Genomic DNA, 12,893 nt, shown 5'->3' with positions numbered 1-12,893 from the left:
AGAATGTTGCCGATTCTGTTTGCAGGACGAGGTTCTGACTCCGGACTGAGGATGTAAATAAATTTTTTATTTCAAGACAGAAAGAAGCAGAATAAACCCTGACAGAACCACCGTCAGTTCAGGTGAACTTCAGTTCGGTTCAGTTCATCCTATTGGTTCCTCCTGTCAGCTGACCAGCCAGCTGGACCAATCACAGCAGCAGAAACCAGGAAGCTGGTCCCAGACCAGCGTCTCCCTCCTGCTGCGGCCGTTTCTCACAAAGTTTCATTATTGATCAGTAACACACACGCACTGTGATTAATGCTAATTGGTGCGTGGACGGGCAGAGCTTTAAATATTTTCTTCATTGGTGTTAAATCGTGTCTGAGCTCATTAAAACAATAGATTCTGGTTTTAACCTTTAAGCTAGCTGACCCTCTGTTGTCCTTCTGTTGTTATTGGCTATTGCTTTAGCACTGGCTTGCAGGCGCTAGTGTTAGCTTGGAGGCAGACGGTGGGGGTTTGTTTGTTCGCTGATGACGTGCTGCTGTCCAGTTCTGACCCACAAACCCAAACTAGAACCTGTAATGTAGAGAAACATCAGGCTGCAACGCTAACTGGGAAAAGTGAATGAATGTCTCCATGGAAACAGGTAGCATTTGCTAATCACGCTGCTTTGTTAAAGAGAATCAGCCCACAGCATCATACATCCTTCTCCGTGTTTAACAGCAGGCATGAGCAGCTTTCCCACGTCTCCTCCCTTCAGTCTGCAGCAGGAAGGACTCAGTCTGACCAAACCAGCCGCCTACGGCTCAGAGCTGATGGACCGCTGACTGGTTCTGGTTCCACAGTTCGACCTGTTATCCTGGTTCTGGTTCTGACTACAGGCCGATCCAGCTCTGCTTTACCTCATTCTGCTGATTCTCCCAGACCTTCATCTTCACTCTGTAACCTCTGCAGCGTCACACAGCGAGTGTTGAGAGGGCAGATCAGGTCACGACTCAGTGTGTGTGTGTGTGGAAAGGCGATGCCTGCTATTGGCGGCTGGTTGAATTATTCACATTCCTCTGCGGTCGTCTTCCCCTCTGAAACCTGAGGAGCAGGCGAGCTGCCCCCCTCCCCTCAGCACCCTAGGGGAAGAACCCAAGCTCAGACCACAACAACACAGCTCACATGTGGGGGGCAGATTGCTCAGATGATCCAAACCACAGGCAGCAGGAATCAAACATGGTGTCAGGAATGATGCTGATGCTGCGAAGCTGCAGGAACTGCTGGGTAACGGAGACGTGGGAGGAAGAGGAGGAGGAGGAGGAGGAAGTTCAACCAGGAGAACAAGAAGAGGAAAGAAACAGAACAGCAGATACAATCAGAGCAGAAAATCTGATAACATGTTGATCTGAAACCCAGCAGAACCAAGTCACTGTGACTGGACCAAAGCAGGCTCAGATGTTATAATGGCCTAGTCAAAGCCCAAACCTCCAACTGTGAAATGAACATTCTAACCGTGAGAAAGGTGTTCGCTGTGACGCATAAGACGTGTTCTGCATCATTGTTTCTACTAAAACAACCGTCATGGTTTCTCTTTGGCAGCCATTTTGAAAGGAAACGGCCATCTCCAACCTCAGAGGTCCAGTTGCTTTCAGGTGCTGGACTTTAGTCAGGAAACATGAGAGTGAAGCAGCCTGGGTTGTTAGCTTTAGCATTTTTATTTTTATGTGGTTGCATAGGAAACGCACATTTTGCTTTCAGTAAGTTGAGTCTGAGCGGACATGGCGGCGGTGACGGACAGACAGACAGACAGAACGACCCGGTAGAACAGAACCGGCCAAATGAAACACTGGACATCAGGTGACACCAGGTCGGCTCAAAGTGCCGCCTTGCTGTTGAGGCACGAGGTATCGGTACGTTTCAGGTGAGGATGGACGGAAGGGCTGATTGAGCTGGTTTCCATGGTGATTCAGGCAGTGAGCAGGGAATGATGGGAAACGGTGTGGTTCTGCCTCTCCAGCCTCGCTCAAGGGATTATAAAGCTCTCCTTCCTAAAGATTGTCGTTAGCTACGCATAGCGCCACCTCCAGGGCACCTGGACAAAGGCAACGAGACGATTCCTTAAGGCTGATCAAACTGATTATTTCACTGGTGATTGGTTCAAACGGTTAAAAACGTCAAGAGCCTGGAAAACAGGAGGGCAGTTTGGAAAGACTGTAAAAACGAATCCCTGGATTCAGTTATACAAGAGATTTCAACACAGTGTGGAGTAAAGCCTGATGCTAATATTTCTATTCTATTCTATTCTCCTAAAGGGCAATGTCAATGCTCTGCTGGCCAGCCATGTTTTGTTCCACTTCCATCCATTTTTGTCCTGATAAACCTTAAAACTTGCTTGAGTTCTCCAGTTAGCCTTCTGATCAGCAGCAGTGAGTTGGAAGTTGAAATGTTTATCATCACTAATTGATGATAAACTCTCACTAATGTCATTGGCAGTGACTAGTACTTGTTCCAAAGCTAATGCTAATTTTAATACAAAATTGTCTTATCTTCTGCCAGGCTGCTAACGCCAAAAATTAATATGACAATAGGCTTTTAACCTTATTATTGTAAAGTTTTGCTATGGTGGACCCCGTCTATTTGGAGAGTCATGGAAAAAGTACATTTTTTCATATTCTTTTTGCAGACCACATCTAGAATATTTAAAAGAAAATGCATCTTGGGCAGCTGAAGTACCTGATACAATGCTTCTTGACACAAAACTGGAGCGCCATTTATTTTCCTTGGCACTGATTGTCTGAACCCTCAAAAGCAGAAATAATGAGGACAGTTTGTTATGTTCTGAAGTAGTACTATGACGGGACTAATGCAAATTAAGGTAAATTTAGCTTTTGATATTGAAAGCAGGCAGTTAAAAGAGTTTAGAGGGAGTCTCAAGTATTTATAGATTTTAACTTTACAAGCAGCTGTGGACCACAACTCCTTGAAATACCAGGGGTTCATGGAAATCTTACTGATCTGTTCTACTACCACTTACCACAACTAATTAACATGCTACTAATGTCCACAGCTAGTTACTGGAATTTCTTCAATATTAGCATGCTAAAGGTAACAGCCAGCTGGGTTTTTTTTAGTGTTAGCAGGGTAATGCTAGCATCCAGCTAATTATTGTGAGCTAATTATTGTTTGTTACTAATTCCTACTTTTAAGTAAGTTTATGTAATATTTGCTAATAACATGTGAGCATGTAGCAAATGTTCACACTATTTCTTATAATTTAATTGTATTTTTAGTGCTTATGCTCACAGCTAATGAATTTGGTTTTCTTCAGAGCTAGTGCTAACACTATTGTCCCCATCTAATTAACACATGCTTAGGAACTGCTATTAATCACAACTAATAGTTTTAGCTATATTATTAATGTTAACATGCTGATACTTCCACGGCTGATTATTTGATGATTTCATTTAGCATTAAGATACAAACGCTAGCATCAACAGTTACTTAATGTAATTTTATCTATTAGTAATCTGCTAACACTTATATCTATAGGAAATGAATGTTAGTTTTAGTGTTACTAATCTCTGCTGCTAAGTCTATATACAAGTCACTGTGTTAACATGCTACTAATGTCCATACTAATTATTTTGATTTGATTCAGTTTTAACATGCTAATGCTTCATTTCACAATTAATGTGGTTTTATTTATTGCTGATGCTAACACTAATGTCCACAGTTTTTTTAAGGATTTCTAATGAGGATTTCTAATCCTTCCAGCTAATATCAGCTATGTTCAAAATGTTAGCATTTTGCTAATGGACAGTATATTATTACTTATTAGCAGACTAATTTGTTGTCATTTGTGTTAATAAACCAATGGTAACATACTCAACTAATTATTATGGTTTAATTTATTCTTAGCCAGCTAGGGTTAATCTCTACATTTAATCCAATTTTTGAACATTTATTTACTATTAGCGGTCTAATGCTAAAATCTGAAACTAATTTCTAACAAAGAACCCCACTAATTATCAAGAGTTTAAGTTATTGAGGAAGTTTAGTTAATCATGTATTTGTTGAGAATGGTAGCATATGGCTAATTTCCACAGCTATTTAGGTTTTATTCAGTGTTAGCAGGCTCATGCTAATGCTTGTATGTAATTTTATGTTTAGTCAGCCTTGCTAATTTTTTATTAACATGCACAAGTCACTATGTTATCGGTGTACTGACGTCCCAACTCACAAGCTCAGCATGATTTCATTCTGTTAGCATACAAATGCCAACATTCATAGCAAACTATTCAGATCTTATAAGGTTAAGACATTTAATGTAGAAAATATCTTCTGGGAGAGAAATTTAATTATTCAGATTTAGAAAAAAGGATTTTAAAAAAAGCTTTCAAAGAAAATTTCTGCCAAAGTTTCTACATGTGGAAAGCCGCTAAATAATTTATACTGAAGACTTTATAAGCTAAATAGCTAAACATTGGTAAATGTCACACTTTAGTAAATTATGAAAGTATAAATCTTTCACCATGCTTTGCTTTACTACCATAAAGCCTTTTTGACATATTTACTAACATTTTTCATTGATAAGAAATGGATAAATAACCAGGTCATGTACATTTCCCTTTGGGTAACTGATATGTTATCAGCTAGATCCTGGAGTTTATAACATCTTGCTGCAGCTGCAGCAGAAATATCAGGCTAACAATGAAAAGGATGTTAACTCCTCTTTCTCCCGTCAGAGCCTAAGCCAGAGAGGATGAGGAGCATCCCATGGAAACAAAGTGTGGCTATGACCTGGCCATTTAGGCAAATATTCATAATTATATGTCAATAAGACATCTTAAAGTCCGACTCCTGGCCATCTAATGCTCCTTCCTTAAATCTCAAGCACTTTGAAAGAGGAATGTTTGATAGATGTTTGGTTTCTGTAAATTAATCTGTGTCCTCTGAAGAAGACGGAAACGGACAGCTTGCAGATTCAATGGCATTGCCCTTTAAGAAAACAGTCTGGTCATCAACAAAGTTTTCTGCCTGAAAGAGATGCACGAGTTGAAGAAACTGTTGAGTTTCAAAGATGTGAGCAGCATCGACAGGCTGCAGGAGCCACTGGAGGTGAGCTAGACGAGCCGATCGACCCCAGCTGGTCCGGGCTGGGGGGGCAAGACGGAGGCTCCCAGGTACTGCAGCCACCTTCCCTTTAAACCGCTCTGATCCTGCAGGAGCAGCAGCTCGTTTAAAGTCCTGCCAGGGGCAGGGGGTGGAGGGGGGGGGCAGCGGAGGAGTCTGGGGAAGTCAGGCTAGATAATGCTGAGCGCTGCAGAAAAATGGAGAAGCCATCGATTGGTTCTCCTGCAGGAAACAGCCCGGGGAGGAGGTAGGGGGTGGGGCTGTTGGTGTTGGTCAATGCATGCTGGAATGTGTGTGTGGACCCCACAAAGCACTAAGCTACCTTCAGGCCTCATGTGGGAGATTAACAGGAGTGTGTGTGCATATATATATATATATATATATATATATATATATATGATGTGTGTGTGAGGGGACCAGCTGAGTGTTTGCAGATGCTAAAAACAGTGATCTGGAGATTGTCTGATTAAAACTGTGCGAGGCTGAAGGGCTTAGAACGGGTCCAATCAGAGAGGGACCCAGAGTGTGAGTCTCATCCTGATGGCGTCCCATCATGGCAGGGCCCATTGGGGCCCCTCGTCCTGCAGTGGATGCCTGTTAGACGTCCCTTACAGATGGTGGTGAGTTGATGAAGAGGAGGGTGAAGATGAACAGGAAGTTCATTTTTTTCCTACTTGCTGTCTTGCTAGACGCTATGGCAGAGCATGCAGGTTACATCAGGTGATTATTGAACATCAGCTAGAGTCAGAAGGCTACTGGTGTTCCGGAGATATAAACAGGTTCAGGAGAATACAGCTTCACAGGCACTACATTTCATATCTTCATATATGGTGGAGTATGCTGGTTCCTGGGTTCGCTCCACGGCGCCCCCTCTGGAGGAACGTGAAGGCTGTTAGTCAGTGCATAGTTCTCATGCAGATTAGACTGCTGCGCCATGATTGGCTGTGGAGAAGCAAGATGGAGGCACGGTCTAGTCCTCCATCGGTGATCTGTTCAGAAACACCCCGACCCCTGACCTCTGACCCCTGACTGTGCAGCAGCAGCTGGAGAGGGGGCTCCTGTTCCTGGGGCATGATGGGGGTAAAAACTGCCCCTCCGTTTCCTGATGAGGCAGCAGAGCTCCTCTGGGGGAGTGAGGTTTGGATTGGTTCTGGTTCCAGCTCTGGTTCAGCTGTGATTGGACCTGCTGCCCGGTTCATGAGAACCGGCCCGGTTTCCTTTGCACCTCCAAACTAAAGCACCATCTCTGGGTTGCTGATCGGGTTTTTGTATCATTAGATGCAGAAAGAGAAGAATTGATCCGTTAATGGAGACATTAAAGAGAGGATTTACTGATCATTAGAATAATTGATTCCTGGGTGGAACCGTAGCAGGAGGTCCGATCACGGCGTCCCGTCGCTCCGCAGCGGTGGAGGCGTGCAGGAGGAGGAGGTGGAGAAAGAAACAGATGGGAAAGAAAAAAATCATGTTGCATAATCAAGCTGTTTATTGTTCTGCATGGAATGGTGAACAGAAAAAAAGATGCCTGGATGCATTTCTAGTTGGGCATCGTTTGGCCGGCTATGTCTCCTGCCTAACAACTAAACTCCTTCAAATGCAGAAAAATTTTGTTTTCCCTTAGAAGGACTAAATTCAGCTTCATCAACACTGAACATACAGAAACTGTAACATCCATTTACAATGGGGATGGGGGTCACTCTGGGCTGCAGAAGAGCATCAACATAGGAAATGTTCATAAATACATAAAAAAGGAAACTCAAGAAAAAAGGAGGAAACGGGAAAGTTTTCAACTTGGATCCAGTTTCCAGGAAAAAAAACAACCTCCGTAGAAACAGTCAGAAAATTCACACCACCACAGTTTCCTCACTTAGTCATTGTTAAAAAAGTCCTGCATTAGAAAATAGGGCAGCTTTAAAATCAATAAACTATACAGCACTCAGTCAGGGCTCCAGCCAGTAGGAGGCGCTCCCTCTGCCTTCACTGCAGAACCAACTAAATGAACAAACAGCAAACAAACTCGCTGCCCACACTACTGCTCACTCATTGTAGTTTCCTTAAAGATGTCTCAAACGCTCAGCGACAGTCGGATTCAAACCAACTGATCAGATTTTTTGACACTTAAAAAAATGTCCGTACAATTTTCTCATTTTATTCCCTTTAATCGATTCGACCTAGAAGCTGCTTTCCTGTATTCACCATCTCATATTTAGTGCAGATAGATAATGCCCAACTCACAGCTAAAGGCAAGGCAGGAACAGAACTGACCCTCGGCCCTCACAGCCTCAAACCCAACAGAACCGGACAGATCCGTTTCACAGAACCGTCCGCACTCTGACGGATGACAGCTTGGATTTGTTTAAGGTCGGGTTCATGAGACAGCAGCCTGGCTCATCGGACCAGAGCCACCACAGCGGCTGAGTAGGGTCCGGCTTCGATCTGAAGGAAGGAAAACTAACCATAAAAAGACGTGTCAGAGTGCAAGCAGATATTGCATAATTTACATCCGATACTCGGATCAGGGAACAATCAGGCAGACAAACGGGAAGATGTGAAACCTTCCAGCAACAGATGGAAAATTCCCTGGAAAGACGGAGAAGATCACGAAGTGGTCGACCAGAAGGTCTGGATTCAGTTGAATGAGCAGCAAATAGCGCTGGAAGCTGTTTCTGCTGCTCTGCCCCCTACTGGAGCGCTGTGGTAACAACAGGGAGACTCTGGAGTTCTAAAGCTGACCGCCAGTTGGAGTTGGATGTCTGGGCTCCACTAAGCTGATCTCTGCTCCAGAACCAGAACATCCAGCAACCAATCAGAATGCGGTTTATAACTCCATTAATTCTCATCTGAACAGTGGAGGACCAACAAGCTGCTCCGCCCACAAGCTAACAACCCCTTAATGCCTGAATGTCCGAGTGCACAAAAACTTAGACATTATAAATTTGAACATTTCAGACACCATTAGTGTAAATTTAGCTATGATGCTAAATAGCAACACCAGGCAGTTAAGGAATGAAACAGATTGAATTAGGTCAAATTTTTCTTTTTGAACAACCACTGTTTTTTCATCATCATAGTGTTTTAAACACTGTAAAATTCCTTCACAGCAGTCCCATGAAATCAGTTTTCAAACTGATTTTCAGCAGATATTTTTGACCAACCATTTGTTTTTATCCTGCAGTGTTTCAAATAGAGCTAACTACTGAAAAATGTCTTTACTGTAATGTCCTAGAAGCTTGTGTTCCCTAAATCCAGATAAAACAGATATTATACACTTGTGAAAATAATTATTTATTAATGAATATTTATATATATAATAAAAATACTATTTACTTTTTTTTTTTACAAATATATCTAAATTTATATATAGGTTATAAAGACTAGCATCACTCATTTTCATTCATTAGTTGCCGAGTGTTACTAAAAGACTTCAAACACAAATTAGAAATAAATTTTAGAATTTTAAACGTGTGGTCTGTTTTAATATATCATGTATAGAAAACAGTCTAAAAATATATTTTTATTGCACAACCTAGCTGAGGATTCAGATTATTAATAGTTTATCGGCCAATTGCACAATTCCGCTTCCATGAACCGCATGTAGTTCACACTCCGACCACTGGGTGGTATCAGAGCACATCTAAAATCAAACTTGACAAGAGAGGAATAAGTATCAACCAATGTTTGGCTATATATACAACAAGACAGGCATGTAGCTAGTAAGCTTCACTCATTCATCAGGGAGTAAAAATGTTTTAATTGATAATTGATGCAGATTATTATTCTAATATAATTAAAGCAGATTTTTTATGTCTCTTATAATAGAGATAAGTTTGCTATATAAAAAGAGCTTTGTGTCCTATTAGAAACAAAATAGAGCTAAGCTTGCCAGGGGTATAGATAATTATGGGCTGTAGAGCAGCTTGTGGTTTGGACCTGGAGCTGCTTTGGTGGAAAAAGTTCAGCGAACGTTTCCATCTGCAGAACTTCAGGAGATCCAGCCTCAAACACGGAGGAGACCATCTGACCTTTAACCGCCTCCAGAACGAGTTCTTCACAACTTCCTCCTAACAAAACCAAAATTAATCAGCCTACAGCGCCACCTGCAGGCCACGCCACCTTAAAGCTGGTTTGACCACAGGTTGGACATCCTGCTAGTGTTTGTGGCGCAGAGACCAGGATCAGCTAATTTAGACACAGGACAGACAAATTAACATTTTGGATTTGAAGACCGGACCGGTTCTATTGCTGCCAGGAAAACATGAGAGGAAAAGAACCGAGAGTTGTAGGGAAGTGAAGAACCGACAGGAAGTGCCTCATGTTGGAATATCATCCGTTTATCACTAACTACGTCATCTATGGAGAAAACGGCCACAAACACGAACACATGCAGATTTTTTTTTACTTATTTTTATGACTTTTTCCACTTAAAGTCATGTTAACGTCGGGTGTGTGTGTCTATAGATATTTATAGAATAAGAAAGAAAAAACAAACTGAAGAAGAGTTAAAATCTTCATAAATAAACCACGCCCCCTGATGACACACTCACAGCCTATTGGCCAGCTGGAGGAAGAAGTGCCTGTGATTGGATGGAGCCTCTGGAAGACCCAGCCAATCACATGACAGCCCGTTGCCAGGCAGATTATCTTGCCAAACTGATTTGTTTCAAGCTTAAATTGTTGTGATTTGGCCTCAGGAGACATTTTGTTTCCCTGACGCAGAATAAATTTCAAATAAAGGAATCGTTATTCATTCCTATTTGAGCTGAATGAACATCAGTCCTTTGCTCAGAAACTGATCTCTGATTCAGACGTTCTCATATCAAACTACCAGATTATCAAAGAACGACGCGGTTTGGTGGTTTCTCACTGGGTTGGGGATCCCCAAGGCTGCGTGTCGGTTTGTCGCTCAGTGTTTTAGAGTCCCAGGTCTGAGCGGACTACAAGAAAAATATACATTTAGATATATTTAATAATCCAACAACTAGTCAACAAAATTGCACTTTTCCTCATGATTTCACTGTTAAGTTTGAGAGGTGGGGCTCTCCCCTGACTGGCGGCGTGGCTCCGGACCCCCGGGGGTTCGGCCCGCCCTGCGTACGCTGCCTCTTCACCTGGACAGGTGGATGGATGGAAGGAGAGAATGGAGGCTAAAAGAGAGAAACCGATGAGCCATGAAGCCTCCAGAGAAACGAGCGCCTGGTGAAGCGTAGCAGCGAATCCAGACCACCTTCAGGATGCCCCACCCAGAGCCCCCACGGTTAGTTCATGCTGCTCCGCCCCCGGCTCAGCTCCTCCCATCATGCTACCGTCCAAGTCCTGAAGAGAGCTAGGGAAGGAGGCAGCGTCTGTCCCAGGAGGTTTGTTTCAGCTGGTGTCTCTGAGCCAGGTGGCCCCCTGCCAACTCCCGGCTGCAGGGATCCACTAAGGAGGAAGGGGTGGTGGCAGCCTTGAGGGCTTCAAACCACTGCAAGTTCACACGGCACAAAGTGATGGATAGGTAGGTCCTCCACAGAGGAATAACTGGGACTCAGTCTGATGACGTTCCCAGAAGAGGTCGCTTCCCCCGTTGCCCCACAGGTCAGGGATTCAGGGAAAAAGGTTCAGGGCTCAGATCCAGCACTACAGATATACGATCCAAGAGTCTGCAAGGAATTCTGGGACGAACGATTCGCAGCGTGGGAGCGCTTAATCTGCTTTAGCCATGCCGATGCCGAGTCATTGACGGTGGAGCCAGGATCTGCAGGACCGGTGACGGGGTTGACCAGGGACAGCTGGTGTTGGAGGACAGGCTGCAGCGGCTGGCCATAGAGGGCGTCTGCGCCTCCGGAGTCCTTATCCCAGGTACCACTGTGGAGACAGATATAGGGGTCAACATGAGGGTTCCTCCAGACCTCACCAGCTCACATTTCAGACTTCCTAAGGCCATTATCAATGAAATTTAAGGCCTGTATCACATCAGAAATGTACAAAAGAAAATCACACACATATATGAAGACATTTAATTACTTGTGAAATCAACTATATATCTTGTCACATTCTTACTTTAGTTGAAGACATTAATTATTGTTCATTTTAATCTCTTTCCCTATTTGTCAGCATTGGTGGCTCTCCGTTCTTACGAGGCTCTACTCCTTCTCCTGTGCTCCTCTTCCTCAGCCGTATTTCTCTCCACAGTAACAACTCTGGTTGGACTCATTTCTGATGAAAGCTGGACTCCACCAAGGTCACCTTGTGTTACCAATTCTGCCCTTTACGGACTCTTTCTGGCCAAGGCGTTGATCCCGTTTGGGCGTCTTGGGGTCAGATAATGTGGTCTGATTGGCTTCATCAGGCAGTGATCTGCAGCTCCCATTGAATCGGTTTGCCGCCAACATGAGGATCAGCGCCTCCAAATCTGAAGGTCCAGAAAAGGGTAGAGTGCCTTCTCTAGGTTGGGGCAGTTGAGGTTGACATCAGAATCTTTTTCACAAATGATGGAAACACATGGTGAGGTGATCCAGCAGGAGGAGGCCCAGAGGAAGACTAGGACAAGCTGGGAGGAACGTGATGGACGGATGGATGTGTGGATAACTGGACAACCGTTAAAATTCACTGAACCTCTGCCTTCAGAGTTTGTCACACCAAAGGCTGCTGTCAGACCAGTGGCAGTAGAAGCAGCGACTGTTTCTTGGGAGCCTTCAGCATCACCAGGGGAGCCAAACTGTGACCTCTCTCAGGTTTGTTCACAGCTTTGAATGTCTCACTGCATGTGGTTCTGCAGCAATGATGTCCAAAGTGGGTCCTGGAGGCCCGGCATCCTGCATGTTTTAGTCTCTCCCTGGTTTAACGCACCTGGATCAAATGATGGCTCGTTAGAAGGCCTAAGAAGAACACCGACATGCTGAAAAGGTGGTTACTACCACCAGGGAGAGAACTAAAACATGCAGGATGCCGGGCCTCCAGGACCCACTTTGGGCACCACTGCTCTACAGCCTTAAGCCCTGTAAAGACGAGACTTTAGCACAAAATGCACCTAGCATCTTATGTCGTACAGGCAAATAGCAATAAATTTGCATCAATGAGAGATACTAGCTAGCAAGGGTATGTTAGCAGCTACTTAGCGGTAGCCACAACTGCCTCAAGAATGTAATGAAGATGTCTGTAGATGACTTAAACTGAAAAGTCCTGTGAGAAAAAAAAACTACGTACATAGAATATATGAGATTTAAAAATCCTGCCACGACATAGTTTAAGACCCGTGATTAACATTTTTAAGTCCAACTTATATTTTTAAAATTAATTTAAGACATTATAAGGCCTTATTTTTAGCATCTGAGCAGATCTTGGACAAGCAGCTAAAAGTCCCAAAGAAGAACATCTGAAGAACTTCTGATCAAATATAAAACCATCTACTGCCTGTAGGGGGCGCCAAACCCTGGGTGGACCGTGGGAGGGTTCAGACCACCAGACCCATTCCTTTGTGTGTGTGTGTGTGTGTTGTCTCTGATCGGCCGGCATCGATCGCCAAATGTTCACGTTTCACCAATCTCCCCCTCATCATCCTCGCTGCCTGGCCAAGTTCAAGTTCATCTTCGTCTTACATCATGTCTGGTTGCTAGGGACGACCAGACGGCCTGGGACGTGACTGCCATCGCCAAGGAACCCCCCCACCTTTAAACACTCCCTCACTTTACTACCCGTCCCATCTCATCATCCTCACTCCTCTTCCTCAGCATTCCTCTCTGGATCACTTTCTCCTCTTCATCCTGGCATGCACTTCACACACACACACACACACACACACACACACACAC

At 43.9% G+C, this 12,893-nt stretch overlaps 1 long non-coding RNA gene across 1 annotated transcript in view; it reads right to left on the bottom strand.

Annotated features, from left to right (window-relative positions):
* Positions 1 to 1,669: 1,669 nt before the first annotated feature.
* Positions 1,670 to 12,893, bottom strand: part of LOC106940917 (uncharacterized) — an 18,681-nt gene continuing 7,457 nt past the window's right edge. The window contains exon 2 of the long non-coding RNA XR_001423222.1: positions 1,670 to 10,947. This is a non-coding gene — a long non-coding RNA (uncharacterized LOC106940917). The remainder of the gene's footprint in view (positions 10,948 to 12,893) is intronic.

This window comes from Poecilia latipinna, unplaced genomic scaffold, assembly GCF_001443285.1.
Source record: "Poecilia latipinna isolate Pla-1442-1.1 unplaced genomic scaffold, P_latipinna-1.0 Scaffold3416, whole genome shotgun sequence".
Classification (NCBI taxonomy): domain Eukaryota; kingdom Metazoa; phylum Chordata; class Actinopteri; order Cyprinodontiformes; family Poeciliidae; genus Poecilia; species Poecilia latipinna.
This window is presented reverse-complemented; position numbering and strand designations above follow the sequence as displayed.